We start from the raw sequence: 17,546 nt of genomic DNA on the forward strand, positions 1-17,546 counted from the left end.
TCGATCGGCTTCAGTTAGCAGCAGTAGCGAAGGAATTGCTCGATCGGGTTCAGTTAACAGCCATCGATCGATCGCTTGGGTTCAGTAATGCGTAGCCTGCAGTGCAATCGCTCGGGTTCAGTTAGAGCCCAACGCCTCACTCGGGTTCAGTTAGAGCCAATGCCTCGCACACATGCGCGTACGTGTACGAGAGAAACACGCATCGCTCGGCCCCCAACCTCCCACCGTAACCGGGAACTCCCTGAAATTTTCCTCCCCCTCGCTTCTACCACGGTTATTTCCGTCATGGACGGTCCAAAGAATGTCATGCAGCTGTGTCTCCGGCCCGCCCAGGACGAAAAGCCCATTTTCTGTCATGATTTTTTGTCATAGAAGTAGGATCCCACCACATCTATGATGATACCGGGTTTTGTCACAATTGTCGTCATAGAAGTGTCATATGTATGACAGAAAAAAAATTCGTTCGGCCCAAAATGTCACAGATGTATTTTTTGTAGTGTATTGATACGTCCATTTTGCATCATGCTTTTATGATAATATTTATTGCATTATGGGTTGTTATTTCGCGTTATGTCACAATACTTATGGCTATTCTCTCTTATTTTACAAGGTTTACATGAAGAGGGAGAATGCCGGCAGCTGGAATTCTGGGCTGGAAAAGGAGCAAATATTGAAGGCCTATTCTACGCAACTCCAAAAGTCCTGAAACTCCACAGAATACCTTAAAATAAATAAAGAAAAATCGTCACCAAAGATGAAGGCCAGGGGGCCCACACCCTGCTCACGAGGGTGGGGGGCGCGCCCTCCCCCCTGGGCGTGCCCCCCTACCTTGTGGGCCCACTGGTGGCTCTCCGACGCCCATCTTCTCCTATATGAAGTCTTTCAATGAGAAAAAAATAGAAGTCAACCTTTCGGGATGAGACTCCGCCGCCACGAGGCGGAACCTTGGCGGAACCAATCTAGGGCTCCGACAGAGCTGTTCTGCCGGGGACACTTCCCTCCTGGAGGGGGAAATCATCACCATCATCATCACCAACGCTCCTCTCGTCGGGAGAGGGCAATCTCCATCAACATCTTCACCAGCACCATCTCATCTCCAAACCCTAGTTCATCTCTTGTATCCAATTCTTGCCTCCAAGTCCGGGATTGGTGCTAGTAGGTTGCTAGTAGTGTTGATTACTCCTTGTAGTTGATGCTATTTGGTTTATTTGGTGGAAGATCATATGTTCAGATCCTTTATGCTCATTATTACCCCTCTGATTATGAACATGAATATGCTTTGTGAGTAATTACGTTTGTTCCTGAGGACAAGGGAGAAGTCTTGCTATTAGTAGTCATGTGAATTTGGTATTCGTTCGATATTTTGATAAGATGTATGTTGTCTAACCTCTAGTGGTGTTATGTGAACATCGACTACATAACACTTCACCATTATTTGGGCCTAGAGGAAGGCATTGGGAAGTAGTAAGTAGATGATGGGTTGCTAGAGTGACAGAAGCTTAAACCCTAGTTTATGCGTTGCTTCGTATGGGGCTGATTTGGATCCATATGTTTCATGCTATGGTTAGGTTTACCTTAATACTTTTGTTGTAGTTGCGGATGCTTGCAATAGAGGTTAATCATAATTGGGATGCTTGTTCAAGTAAGAACAGCACCCAAGCACCGGTCCACCCACATATCAAATTATTATCAAAGTACCCAACGCGAATCATATGAGCGTGATGAAAACTAGCTTGACGATATTCCCATGTGTCCTTGGGAGCGTTGTTCCTATTATAAGAGTTTGTCCAGGCTTGTCCTTTGCTACAAAAAGGATTGGGCCACCTTGCTGCACTTTATTTACTTTTGTTACTTGTTGCTCGTTACAATTTATCCTATCACAAAACTATCTGTTACCACTTATTTCAGTACTTGCAGAGAATAACTTGCTGAAAATCGCTTATCATTTCCTTCTGCTCCTCGTTGGGTTTGACACTCTTACTTATCGAAAGGACTATGATAGATCACCTATACTTGTGGGTCATCATGTATATATTGGCAGCGGCGAGGTGCCGAGCCGGTTGCCGCTGTTCGAGCTCGGCCAAAGCTCTGGCGACGCGCAGCGAGCACGGGGTGGCACGAGAAGGCGATGAGGGAGGTGCAGACGAGGTACAGAGGCGCATAGGGCAGGGGGGCGAGGGGCACAGAGGGGACGCGTCCACGGCACCATTAATGCTCAGTCAGCCATAGTGTGCCCTTGGGCGTGCGGCGACGAGCGATGACGGAGGGCTAACGGAGGGGGAGATGGCTCCAGGAGGACGGCGATGACGCGGGATAGCTGCCGGACATGCTCACGTGCGTGAAGCCGACGACAGGGGGAGGGGCCCGAGCAAGAAGACGCTCTGGACGCGCACACTGCATGCCAAATCGGTGGTCACCCCCAGTACTGGCATGCATGGGAGGCAAACAGGAGGCAAATGATGTCTAGGGGTTAGTCCTTCCTGGGGCGGTTTCAACTATGGTGGTAGCTCAGTGAAAACTGCTCTGGTTAAATGGTAAGCAATCTCTAAAGTTTACTGCAATAAACTTTATCAACTAAGTGTGATCAATAGAGAGATGCTATGGGTGAAATATTATGTCTGGGGTGTTTAGGCTAGGAAGGACTACAGTCCTGGGGAGTTTGGGAAGAAATGGACCAAGATTTATTGCACTTGCTTTCCAATTGCATAATCTGGTCCAGAAACTTGATCAACATGTTGCACTCACATGGAGTGTCGATTTAGCTCAAATTGGGCAAGGAAGAGTCATTTGGTCTTATGAAGATGCTCAAAAAGTATCATACCAATTGGCCAAGCCAAAATGGTACTTCCTTCACAAACATCTCCTCTGGACAGAAACTTGCAAAACTTCTAGAGGAATAATGGCTTGATGAACTATGCCCAAAATGGGTGCAGAGAGGTTATATGGATACTAAAAGGCCTAGAAAAGTTTACAGCCATAATGGAGCAAGATACAATATACTTGCTTCACAAACTAAAATTTTGGGTAGAACTAAGAATTGAAGATGAGCTCACATGGAGGCATGACATGAGCTCTACTTTCGTGGAGGGCTATGATATGATGATATGAAGGATCATGCAAAATGGCAACTCATTTGGATATGCCTAGCTTGTCCCTCCTTCACAAAGCTTCTTTCTGGACAGAAACTTTGGAAAATCATAATTAAATAATTACTAGGCAAATGTGGTTGAATTTTGGCATGTGGCAATGATATGGACATGAAAAGATGTCCAAGGAGTTTGAGGTCAATTTATAAAAGGAAAATAGAACTTGCTTCACAATGTGCCATTTAGGGCAGAATAGGAAATGAATTATTTGAGCATGATGATAAACATGACAAATGAAATATTTTGCCATATTTTAGAAATATATGACCCAAAAAATTTATGAAAATTATTTGGGAATTTTAGGAGTGATGGAAATATAGGTTGCTTCACAACCTAGGGAAATTTGAGTTATTCCTTTAATGGAAAAGGAATATTCCCAATAAAAAGAATATTGGGATTTGGTCCAAGGTGGAAATGGAAAGGTCTAGGGAAGGATTTGTGTATGAAAAGCAACCCTAGAAGCAAAGAAGAGTTCATCTTCTTTAGTTTCCAAACCACAAAGCCACGGAAAAAAAGTCAGGCAAAAAACCTCAGAAAAACAAAAGAAAAAGAAAGGGCCAAAAATCAGGCTGTCACAATTACCGAGTGGGCCCAGAGATACCTCTCCGTCAAACGGAGTGGCAAATCCCAGTCTCAATTCGTGCCAACCAAACAGACACTTTCGGAGATACCTATAGTGCACCTTTATAGCCACCCAGTTACTTGTGACGTTTGGTACACCCAAAGCATTCGTACGGTATCCGGGAGCTGCACAATCTCATGGTCTAAGGAAATGATACTTGACACTAGAAAAGCTCTTAGCAAACGAACTACACGGTCTTGTGCTATGCCTAGGATTGGGTCTTGTCCATCACATCATTCTCGTAATGATGTGATCCCGTTATCAATGACATCCAATGTCCATGGTCAGGAAACCATAACCATATTTTTTTGACCTTGAAGACTTCAGGGCTTGCACCCCACAACATTTTATTAATGAAGAAAGAAGTAGCAGTACAAAACTTCCTCAAGGTGAGGAAAAAAGATAAAAAGAAGAAAGAAGAATAAAAGAAGAAGAAGAATCTAAAGAAGGCTATACAAGGGCAGGATGTACTATACCTAATAATTACAAAGATACATTGAAGCAACTCCCCTCAAGGAGGAAGGAAATCAATCCACTTAAGTAAGGCCTCTCTATACTTCTGTTTGATTCTATGAGATAGCAGAGTGAGATCATGAATGAATCCATTTCTCCACGCCCTGAAAGATGGCTTGATGTTCCTGAAAGCTCTGTCATTCCTGACCTTCCAAATATTCCACCAGGCAGTGAATACCACCTCCCCGAAGAAAGGTTTGTTGAACTCCTTTCTAGCATGGTAGGCAATCTCCACCATGTCATCACTGTCTTTCCATACAATTTGCAGATAAATCCACACGCGAACACTGAAATTGCACTGGAAAAAAAGGTGGTTTCTGTCCTCCAATATCCCAGTTGGACAGAGTACACATTGTGGCCCCTCATTAATCTTCCAGTGCCTCCTCTGGATCATGTCCTTAGTGCTAACCCTGTCCATTATAACAAGCCAAGCAAACATCTTGATTGACATTGTACAACAGCTCTTCCATATCCACCCCAGGATGGGGTTTGCTACCATTGGCTGGTAGACAAAATCATAAAAAAAATTGCAATATAAGTAGACTTCTTGCCATGCCTCCACCCCCAAGAGTCTTGACAGCTACTGTAAATATGGAATGACCCCATTAAGGACGAAAGCTGTTGTAAATCTTGAAAGGCTTGTCCAGAAAGAGGCAAGGAAAAAAGATCTTGGAAACTACTAGCCTGAAAGACTTCCTTGACTGAGAGGTTTTTGTGGAGACAAAAGGAATAGAGCCTAGGAAATCGATCTTGAAGAGGGACATAACTGTTTCCAATTTGCCAATAGTCAGACCAGAACAGCACAGTATCTCCACTATGGACATCAACCGAAGCAACTACTCTGAAATTATCCATCAACTTGAAGACATCTCTCCACCAAAAAGAGCCACAAAGAATAGTATCATGTGTAATTCTTTGGAAATAGTAAGAATCCCAGATTAACTGAACCCAAGGCACATCCATCTTATTATAAAATTTATTCAGATGTTTCAGAAGAAGAGCTTTATTTTGCAAATCCAGATTTAAGATACCAAGCCCCCCCTTCGACTTAGGCCTGCAAACAAGCGGCCAAGCAGCCAGAGAATGGCCCTTCTCCTGACCATATTTCCTCCATAAACACTGCCTCTGAATCCTTTCCAATTGCTTCAAAATACCCTAAGGGATTGACAAGCTGCAATGGAAGAAGATAGGCAAAGAAGAAATGACAGAGTTTACTAATTGTAATCTGCTTCCTTGAGGCAAGAACCAAGAACTTGATGTCAATCTTCTCTCCATACAATCCACTAAGGGAAGAAGATCCACAATCTTGGGCCTGGTAGTCCCAACAGGCAGACCCAGATATGTGAAAGGCATTTTGCCTAACTTACAACCAAAAAAGGCAGCTAGATCAGTAGCAACCTGGTCAATCACATTAATGGGATACATGGAGGATTTATGGAAGTTAATCTGAAGACCAGTTGCCTCTGAGAAAGAATATAACACTGATTTCAGTGCCCCCAATTGATCCTTGTCAACCTTTAGGAAAAGCAGTGTGTCATCAGCATATTGAACGACTAGAAAATCAGGATCACAGGTTGGCAGAGGCCTGCTTATTAAACCCTGCTGAAGAAGATTATTGATCAATGTCTGCAACAGGTCAGCTGCAATAACAAAGAGCAAGGGAGAGATTGGGTCTCCTTGCTTAACTCCACATTTGCATTTGAAATGGTTCCCAGGAACTCCATTCAGTAAGACAGAGGAAGTGCCTGATGGCAACAACTACTTAATCCATGTAATCCATCTTTTGTCAAAACCATTTGCAACAAGAATCCTTATGATAGCCTCATGCTGGATAGAACCAAAAGCCTTTCCAAAATCTAACTTAAGAAAAAGGATGGGCTATTTAGACTGGTTACACTGCTGGATATATTCAAAGGTCCAAGCAAGGCAATCCTGGATTGTTCCTGATTTTATGAAACCATATTGATTTCTATGCACACATTTGATGATCTCCTATTGACATCTGTTAGCAGCAAGCTTTGTAAGGAATTTCAGACCAACACTAGTGAGTGAAATAGGCCTAAAGTCTCCCACACTCTCAGGTGTCTGTTTCTTTGGGATCAGAGTAATGTATGCATCATTGAGATTTTCTAATTGAACTGTTCCAGCATGAAACTCATGCACCAGCTGAATAAAATCAGCAGATATTATGTGCCAACACTTTTTTTTAAAAGTCCATTGAAGCCATCAGGCCCAGGTGCCTTATTAGTAGGCATTTATTTAATAACCTGATAAATTTCCTTAAGTTCAAAAGGTTTGGTGAGGACCTCCAAGCCCTGAACCCTATGTATTAAAGACAAAATGTTCTCATCCAAAGATATTGGCTGAACCGTCCCCATTCTGCTTTTGAAGGAAAGCAGGAACTCTTTGGCCATTTCCTCATGATTTGACGTGATAGAGCCGTCAGACAACAACATGCAAGCAATAGAGTTCTTTCTGTATCTCTCAGTTGCCATGGCCTGAAAGAACTTGGAGTTTTCCTCTCCCACTTTGATATACCTGATGGTACATCTCTTCCTCCAATATAGATATTGCATGTGCAGCAGATGCTCATGGTGCAGTTTAGTGAGTTTCCTGAAATTGCTCTTAGGTCTGGAAAGAGATATCATGTCCTCAAGATTGTCCAACCAAAGAATTACCTAGTTACACTTCTCAATTAACCTTTTAATATGTGATAAACCTTTCTGCCATTTCTTCAAAGCAAACCGCAAAGCCTTTAATTTATCAACAATAATTGTTGCAATATGGGTTTTACGAGAAGCACGAGTCCAAACCTCCTGCACACAATCCATAAAACCAGCCTGATGGACCCAAAAAATTTCAAACCTGAAAATATGCGCCCTTGGAATTGATGTACTGATGGTAACCAGACAAGGCACATGATCAGACGCAGTCTTTGCCAAAGGAGTCACTTGCGTCATGAAATATAAATTAATCCAACTGGCAGAGTTAAAAACCCAGTCTAGTTGTTCCAAAAGAGGCATGTCCTACATGTTAGACCAAGTAAACTTTCTTCCCTTTAAAGGAAGTTCCAGCAATCCCAAATGGCCAATAATTTCATTGTAAACAAACATATCATTAATATCACAACCCGGGAGATTCCTATTTTTAGTGTAATGAATAAAGTTGAAATCCCCCATCAACATCCACCTTTGGTCAGGGTCGATGTCCAAATTGTAGATCTAGGAAACAAACTCATCCCGCAGCTCTCCCTGACAGGGGCCATAAACATTTACAAGAAACCACTATTCGTTGTTAAGAACAGAGGTAAACTGCATAACAATAGCGTAGTGTTTAACTTGTAGAAGAGTGCCATGAAACACGTCAGATCACCACGCAGTTAAAAGACCCCCAGAGGCATCTCTAGAGGGGGACTCAGCAAATTGATCAAAACCATAGGGACAGATGCTTTTCATAGTTGTACGCGAGCATGAGGATAGCTTAGTTTCTTGAAGACAAACCACAGAACACTGACTTTCAGTCACTTTCTCCCTGACAGAATGCTGCCTAGCATCTGAATTCAGACTGCGAACATCCAACATAAAATTTTCCAACTAGGCGTTGTGACACGATTCATTAATCACCGAGGAGTAGAAGAACAAATATAGCATGACACACAATGCCATACCACCCAAAACATAATAGAGTTCAGAACCACAAAGTGCCACTTTCCTAAACTGACACAGTTCAACCATAAAGAAAACACACATAGCAGGCTCTCTAGGCCCAGACAAAGAAGCTAACATAATCATTAAGCTGAAGATGCATAGGAATCTTCCTGTGGATTATCCATAAGCTTGTCCACAGATAGAAGGGAATGATCAATCTCCAGCTCCGGGCCCACCGCTTGAAGAACATGAATTGGTGTATGTGGTGGTGCAGCAGGCTGAGCATCTTCAGAGCCATCCGCAGAAGTGGGCTGGGCCTTCTCCTCCATGGGCTTGGCACGTGGGCGCTTCTTTGATGGCTAAAGCGAGAGCTGCTCAAAAACCACGTTTTTGAAGCCATCTAACTTTGCCGCGCTACGAGTGCAACGTCTCAGTGACGTATCAACAACAGGAGCCTTCTTCTTCTCTCTCTGCTTTCTCATAGTACTTTGTTCCACAGAGAAAACCACAGGTGATGACACAGCTGTAACGCCCTCGATGCGGCTATAGCTCCCACGTGTCGAGGCACGACTTAGAGACATAACCGCATTGAAAGCAAAGTCGCAAGTCAGGCAATCATTACAACATCCCATGTAATACATAATAAAAGGGGGAGATAACATAGTTGGCTTACACTCGCCACGTCACATCAGAGTACATAAATAACATCCATCAAACAAACACTCATGGCCCGACTACGGCGCCAGAATAGAAAAGAACCCAACGTGCGACAAGGCCCTGAATCGATCCCCAACTAGGCACCACTACTGATCATCGGGAAAGGAAACATAATAACGCTGAGAGTCCTCGTCGAACTCCCACTTGAGCTCGTACTCGTCACCTGGAGTGAAATCACCTGGACCTGCATCTGGAGTTATAGTATCTGTGAGCCACAGGGACTCAGCAATCTCGCACCCTCGCGATCAAAACTATTTAAGCTCATAGGAATGAATAAGGCAAATATATGTGGAGCTGCAGCAAGCGACTAGCATATGTGGTGGCTAACTTATACGCAAAAGAGAGCGAGAAGAGAAGGCGAAGCACGAGCGAGAAGCTAAAGGAACATCCTGCACAAGCATAACTCCAACACCATGTCCACTTCCCGGACTCCGCCGAGAAGGGGCCATCACGGTAACACACACGGTTGATTCATTTTAATTAAGTTTAGTTCAAGTAATCTACAACCGGACATTAACAAATTCCCATCTGCCCATAACCGCGGGCACGGCTTTCGAAAATTCAATCCCTGCAGGGGAGTCCCAACTTAGCCCATGACAAGCTCTCACGGTCAACGAAGGAATAGACCTCCTCCCAAGACGTTCCGATCAGACTCGGTATCTCGGTAACTCAAGACACTTCGACAGGTTAAAACAAGACCAGCAACACCGCCCGAATGTGCCGACAAATCCCGATAGGAGCTGCACATATCTCTTTCTCAGGGCACACTCAGATTGTCCTAGGTACGGTTAGGCCAGCCCAGAGTTGCCCCTGGTGGCCACCGGTAGCTGACAGGTGGACCAACACTCAGAGGAGCACTGGCCCGGGGGGGTAAAATAAGATGACCTTTGGGTCTGCAGAACCCAAGGGAAAGAAAAGGCTAGGTGGCAAATGGTAAAACCAAGGTTGGGCATTGCTGGACAAGCTTTAATCAAGACGAAATATCAAGGGGTTCCCATTATAACCCAACCGCGTAAGGGACGCAACAATCCGGGAACATAACACCGATATGACGGAAACTAGGGCGGCAAGAGTGGAACAAAACACTAGGCGAGAGGCCGAGCCTTCCACCCTTTACCAAGTATATAGATGCATTAAGACAACATAGCAATATAATGATATCCCAACAAGTAAAATAAATGTTCCAACAAGGAACGGCTCCAATCTTCACCTGCAACTAACAACGCTATAAGAAGGGCTGAGCAAAGCGGTAACATAGCCAATCAACGGTTTGCTAGGACAATGGTGGGTTAGAGGTTCAACATGGCAATTGGGAGGCTGACAAGCAAAAGGTAGGCATCATAGCAGTGGCAAAGCAAAAGAGCGAGCAAACTAGCATAGCAAAGATAGTAGTGATTTCGAGGGTATGATCATCTTGCCTGCACAGTTGTCAGAGTTGACTGGATCCTCACAAGCAAACTCAACGGGCTCCTCGGTAGCGAACTCGTCTCCCGGCTCTACCCAACAAGACAAACAAGCATCAAGGATACAATCAACCACGGGCAAGACCAAGCAATATGATGAAATGACGATATGCTATGCGGGATGCGATGCGGGATGCAAAATGCAAGATATGACAGGAAATGCATGAACCTGGCATCAACTTGGAAAACCAAGTGTGCCACTGGATAGAGGGGATGAAATCGCTTGAAAATGATATAAAGATCATTGGAATCGGAGCTACGGTTTGGAAATGGCGAGCGTTTTACGAAACGAACCGATCTGCGATATACAGCAAGTAGGCTCCTAAATGCAACAAAATGAACATGCTACAGCCACCAAACATGAAAACAAAATACATGGCAGTGATGTACACAAGATGGTTAACAAAACACTAGCACTGAGCCATAGGCAAATTCATCCATTAAGAGGTTCAAACAAGCATGGCAAAAATGAATATGCAAAACAGATTCCAGACTTAGTGAAATTAACACTAGCCTGAAATTTCAGATCACGATGCTCTCTTCGGAGCAGCAAAACAACATGATAGATGACCTGAACATGAGAAGTAAGAACATGGCATGGAGCTACTCAACAAGCTTAACAAAACACCCAAAGTGACCTGGGGCCAAAAGGGATCACAAAATATATTAACGGGCACACGAACATAGATAAAACACAATCAGTTTTCAGACAGTGAAAACTGAGACATGCAGAAATTTAACTCGCTAAGGCATGTAAACGAGCTCGATGCACTCACTACGGTGCAAGTCATGGCAAGGAAAGCATATAGCCAGCAAGAAGGCACAATATTCTAGCTACACATGGCAAGAACAAAGGCATAGCATGCATGGATCACTAACAATAGCACCGGCGAAATCGCAAACGAGTTGACGATCTGCCTAGATTAACAACGAAGCAAAAGTTGAGCTCAATTGAGTCAACCTAGAGCACTCCACATATGCAAACAAAGACATGGATGGATAGAGCATAACATAAATATCAAAACTCCCTTACTGATCATCCTCAAAAGAGGCACGGACCACTAGGAAACAAGCTGGACATATAGCATCATTAACTAAAATATCCCAGACTTAGTGAAAATCACTAAGTCCCTGAAATCAGCAATCTCAGGTACCTCCCTTCGCAAGCTTGCACAAGACAACACACACATCCTAAAAAATGCATGGGTGGCACCTCTGGAAAGAAGACAAAATGCTTAACAATTCATCCCAAAGGGGCACAGGCATATCATGCACGAATTAAACATAGCAAAAATGACAAAAGTGCGAGATGAACTAACGGGTCTGCAATCTACTCATGAAGCCTTCTTCTAACAGAATTTTGGGCAACAAGACGACCTCAAATACAATTGACGCAATGGAATGAAATGATGTACATGTAGAGGCGAAGATTTCGATATATCATATGCCTAAAACGGAGCTACGGTTACAAAGTTACGGGACCTCGAACAGAGCAACTTGGATCAAAATTTTCGGGACTTAGAAAAAAATCGGGGGTTAGGGTTTACTGTTCACGCGACCGGATCTGGATCGGGCGAGGCTCTCAGAGCCCGATGATCTCCGGGGCCTCGCCGGCTTTGAGGCCCGTGGTGGCCGGCGGCGAGGGAGGAGGCGGTGGCCGGCGACGTGAGGAGGAGGCGGTGGCCGGTGGCGGACGGCGCCCGGGCGGCGGACGGCGGCGGGGAGCGGCCGGGCGGCGGGCAGCGAGGTGCCCGCGGCGGCGGCGACCTCCGGCTGGGGCGGCGGCGGCGCCCGCGGCGGCGGCCGGCCGGGGAGAAGACAGCAGCGGGGCGCGGAACAAGGCGCGGCGGCGGATCGGGCCGCGGGGGCCCCGCACGGGCCTCGCGGGCCCGCGGGCGGCGGCGAGCTGGGGACCGAGCGGCGGCCACTAGGAGGCCGACACGTGGCGGCGGACGGGGAGGCCGGACATGTCCGTCGGCGGCGGTTGTGTCCGGCGGCGGCGGGAGGAGTTGGATCTCCTTTTTTTTCGGAGGAGGACGGGGAGGAATCTGAGATACGAAAGGGGGGGTGTATATATAGGCATAAGTGGAGCTAGGAGAGTCCAAATGAGGTGCGGTTTTCGCCCACGCGATCGTGATCTAACGATCTAGGACATGGAGCAGAGTTTGGTGGGTTTTGGAACAAATTTGGGGGGTGTTGGGCTGCAACACACACGAGGCCTTTTCGGTGCCCTCGGTTAACCGTTGGAGTATCAAGCGAAGTCCAAAAGGTACGAAATTTGACAGGTGGTCTACCGGTAGTAAACCAAGGCCGCTTGGAAAGTCTCGGTCCAATCTGGAAATGTTTAATTCCCAAACACGAAAGAAAGCTAGAAATGACCACCGGAGGAGAACGAAGCGCCGGAATGCAAAACGGACAACGGGGAAAATGCTCGAATGCATGAGATGAACACGTATGCAAATGCAATGCACATGATGACATGGTATGAGATGCATGAAAACGAAAACAACACACGGAGACAAAGACCCGAACCCGAGAAATAAATATAACTTGACACCGGAAACGGCAAGAGTTGGAGTACAAATAGGGAAAGTTACATCTGGGGCGTTACAACACTCCACCACTACGAAAAGATCTCGTCCCGAGATCTAGGACTGAAAGAACTCCGGGTACTCAGAACGGAGGTGACCCTCGCGTTCCCAGGTAGCTTCACGGTCGGAATGGTGTGACCACTTAACTTTGAGAAATTTGATTGACTTGTTGCGAGTCTTGCGTTCAGTCTCTTCAAGAATAGCAACTTGGTGCTCACGATAAGAGAGATCTTCTTGGAGCTCAATGTCCTTGAAGTTGACGGTGCGGTCAGGAGTCTGGAAGCACTTTCGAAGCTGAGAGACATGGAACACATCATGAACATTTGCAAAGTTTGAAGGAAGCTCGAGTTGATAGGCGAGGTCGCCTCTCTTGCTGACAATCTTGAAAGGTCCCACGTATCTAGGGGCAAGCTTCCCTTTGATACCGAAGCGACGAGTACCTTTCATGGGAGAGACGCGGAGGTAAACATGATCTCCGATCTCGAAAGCCAATTCACGGTGCTTACTATCATAGTAGCACTTCTGGCAGGATTGGGCTGCTTTGAGGTTATCACGAATGACTTTGCACATTTCTTCTGCTTCTGTGATTAAGTCATTACCCAGCAGCTGACGTTCACCGGTTTCAGACCAGTTGAGAGGGGTACGGCACTTCCTGCCATACAGAATTTCAAATGGGGCCTTGCCCGAACTTGCTTGAAAGCTGTTGTTGTATGAGAATTCAGCATAAGGAAGACAGTCCTCCCACTTCATGTCGAAGGAGATCACACAAGCCCTGAGCATATCTTCAAGAATTTGGTTGACACGCTCGACTTGACCGCTTGTTTGAGGATGGAAAGCTGTGCTGAAGCAGATGTTGGTGCCCATGGCCTTCTGAAAAGAATCCCAAAACTTGGAGGTAAAGATGCTACCACGGTCTGAAGATATCACTTGAGGAATACCGTGCAGAGAGACAATGCGAGAGGTATAGAGTTCCGCCAATTGAGCTGCAGTGATCGATTCTTTGATAGGCAGAAAATGAGCCACTTTGGTGAGCTTGTCGATGACAACAAATATAGCATCATTGCCACGCTTGGACTTTGGAAACCCAGTCACGAAGTCCATCTCAATGTGGTCAAACTTCCATTCTGGAATGGCAAGAGGTTGGAGGAGACCAGCTGGCCTTTGGTGTTCTGCCTTCACTCTTCTGCAGACATCACATTCATTCACGAATTGAGCGATCTCACGCTTCATTCGAGTCCACCAATAAGCTTGCTTGAGGTCCTGATACATCTTCGTACTCCCAGGGTGGATGGAGAGGAGAGAATTGTGAGCCTCGTTCATGATCATTTTACGAAGTTCACCTTTGGGCACAACAATTCGATCCTCGAAGAAGAGAGTGTCCTTGTCATCAAGTGGATAACACTTGTACTTGGACTGACTCTTTGCAATACCAATCTTCACCTTCTTCACCATATCATCAAGAAGCTGGGCTTGGCGAATCTGGTCTTCCAAGGTAGGAGAAACTTGAAGGTTGGCGAGAAAACCTTGAGGAACAACTTGCAGATTCAGCTTGCGGAAAGCTTCACAAAGCTCGGGTTGATAAGGCTTGAGAATCAGACTATTGCAATATGCTTTTCTGCTCAAAGCGTCAGCAATCACATTGGCCTTGCCTGGAGTATACTCGATACTCGGATTGTACTCTTGAATCATTTCGACCCATCGAGTCTGCCTGAGGTTGAGATTAGGCTAAGTGAAGATGTACTTGAGACTCTTGTGATCAGTGAAAATATCCACTTTCCTTCCCAATAGAAGATGTCTCCAAGTCAACAAAGCGTGCACAACTGCCGCCAACTCGAGATCATGAGTGGGGTAGTTCTTCTCATCAGGAACATCCTGCTTGGCAAAACGGGCGAGCTTCTGGAACAACTTGTTGTAGTCATAGACAGACAAAGAGCCTTGCTTCAGATTGCAGAATTCCTGACGCTTACTCTCAACCACACTTTGAGGGATGTGATGAGTGCAGAAATCTTGACGGAAATCGTCCCAAGTGATAACACGTCCACCTCTGGAATCCTTGTACTGCTGGAACCACTCTGCAGCCTGATCTTTGAGCTGGAAAGAAGCGAACTTGACGAAATCTTCAGGCCTGATGTTGCTGCATTCAAAATGTTTGCCCAGATCCACTAGCCAATCGTCAGCATCGGTAGCGTCAACACAACCGTTGAACGTCTTTGGGCCATTTGCGAGGAACTGGTTCAGTGTAGCAAAATGGTGCTGATTGTTTTCTTGATTCCCTTGACTGCCTTGATTCCGCTCTTGGAGGATTTGCATGATCAACTGGGTATTTGCATTAGTAGCGGCCATCACAGCTTGCCATGCTTCCGGAGGAGGCAGAGGTGGAGGCGGATCAGGATTCGGAGTCGTGCGCGTTGGAGGAGCCATCCTGAAGAGGTTGACCACCATTAGCACATTGATAGACAACAATATAGAAGCTGAATCCAACGGAATGAAAATTGCAACATATAGTCTTCACATCCGAACAAAATGAACGAATGCATTCCTCTTCAAATGGTCACATATCCCTAAATTGAGAAGCCACGTAGAATTAAGGTAGAGAAATAAATCAACAAGGTACGGATCAAGAACGAATAATCGGTAAGAAATCCCAATCTCAAACCAATATCCGTGGAAGAAGAACTAGAGCTACTAGAATTTCCACCTATGAAACACCCGAACCTTTCCGGTTATGCAATCAGGTGTTGGGGATACAGGGGAAGCATAATATCTCACCCAAACTAGCAAATCCTACATCCAGCTGTATCCATCCTTCAACACATAACCAAGAAAACTTCGGAAAACATCTACCTCAACCTTCGAAAACCATCCGTTATACAAGTTATGGCGATACTCCCGAACTCCCGCCCCAGTACTGGGTGGCGTCGAGGTTATCTCACCAACGAACTGCATAAAAGAGATTTCCGATGTCGCGCACATATCTCAAGTATACCAGAATTGCAACGATAAAATTGTGACGACAACACCTCGGAGCTCAACTCCCCGGGACACTGCCACAACCCCTAAAGACAGGAGGCACCAAGAACAATGTTCTCGTCACAAAACCATCGGAACAAATCCAAAATACTGGCGTGATCCTAAAAAAATTTTTGTGAAATTTGAGAAGAGAAGAGTCAAAACTCTACGTCAGGATGCCTTACCAGAGCGATGAGGAGGCTGGGAAGTAAAAAGAATTCCTAAGCTCTCCGATATATAATTCCTAAGGACTCAAAACATTTTTTTTCTAGACACAACTCGGCTGCTAAAAACGATCAAGTAATGGGGGCTCCTAAGGTCGGGGAAGGCTCTGATTACCAACTTGTAACGCCCTCGATGCGGCTATAGCTCCCACGTGTCGAGGCACGACTTAGAGACATAACCGCATTGAAAGCAAAGTCGCAAGTCAGGCAATCATTACAACATCCCATGTAATACATAACAAAAGGGGGAGATAACATAGTTGGCTTACACTCGCCACGTCACATCAGAGTACATAAATAACATCCATCAAACAAACACTCATGGCCCGACTACGGCGCCAAAATAGAAAAGAACCCAACGTGCGACAAGGCCCTGAATCGATCCCCAACTAGGCACCACTACTGATCATCGGGAAAGGAAACATAATAACGCTGAGAGTCCTCGTCGAACTCCCACTTGAGCTCGTACTCGTCACCTGGAGCGAAATCACCTGGACCTGCATCTGGAGTTATAGTATCTGTGAGCCACAGGGACTCAGCAATCTCGCACCCTCGCGATCAAAACTATTTAAGCTCGTAGGAATGAATAAGGCAAATGTATGTGGAGCTGCAGCAAGCGACTAGCATATGTGGTGGCTAACTTATACGCAAGAGAGAGCGAGAAGAGAAGGCGAAGCACGAGCGAGAAGCTAAAGGAACATCCTGCGCAAGCATAACTCCAACACCATGTCCACTTCCCGGACTCCGCCGAGAAGGGGCCATCACGGTAACACACACGGTTGATTCATTTTAATTAAGTTTAGTTCAAGTAATCTACAACCGGACATTAACAAATTCCCATCTACCCATAACCGCGGGCATGGCTTTCGAAAATTCAATCCCTGCAGGGGAGTCCCAACTTAGCCCATGACAAGCTCTCACGGTCAACGAAGGAATAGACCTCCTCCCAAGATGTTCCGATCAGACTCGGTATCTCGGTAACTCAAGACACTTCGACAGGTTAAAACAAGACCAGCAACACCGCCCGAATGTGCCGACAAATCCCGATAGGAGCTGCACATATCTCTTTCTCAGGGCACACTCAGATTGTCCTAGGTACGGGTAGGCCAGCCCAGAGTTGCCCCTGGTGGCGACCGGTAGCTGACAGGTGGACCAACACTCAGAGGAGCACTGGCCCGGGGGGGGTAAAATAAGATGACCTTTGGGTCTGCAGAACCCAAGGGAAAGAAAAGGCTAGGTGGCAAATGGTAAAACCAAGGTTGGGCATTGCTGGACAAGCTTTAATCAAGACGAAATATCAAGGGGTTCCCATTATAACCCAACCGCATAAGGGACGCAACAATCCGGGAACATAACACCGATATGACGGAAACTAGGGCGGCAAGAGTGGAACAAAACACTAGGCGAGAGGCCGAGCCTTCCACCCTTTACCAAGTATATAGATGCATTAAGACAACATAGCAATATAATGATATCCCAACAAGTAAAATAAATGTTCCAACAAGGAACGGCTCCAATCTTCACCTGCAACTAACAACGCTATAAGAAGGGCTGAGCAAAGCGGTAACATAGCCAATCAACGGTTTGCTAGGACAATGGTGGGTTAGAGGTTCA

Source organism: Triticum dicoccoides, chromosome 3B, assembly GCF_002162155.2.
Source record: "Triticum dicoccoides isolate Atlit2015 ecotype Zavitan chromosome 3B, WEW_v2.0, whole genome shotgun sequence".
Taxonomy (NCBI): domain Eukaryota; kingdom Viridiplantae; phylum Streptophyta; class Magnoliopsida; order Poales; family Poaceae; genus Triticum; species Triticum dicoccoides.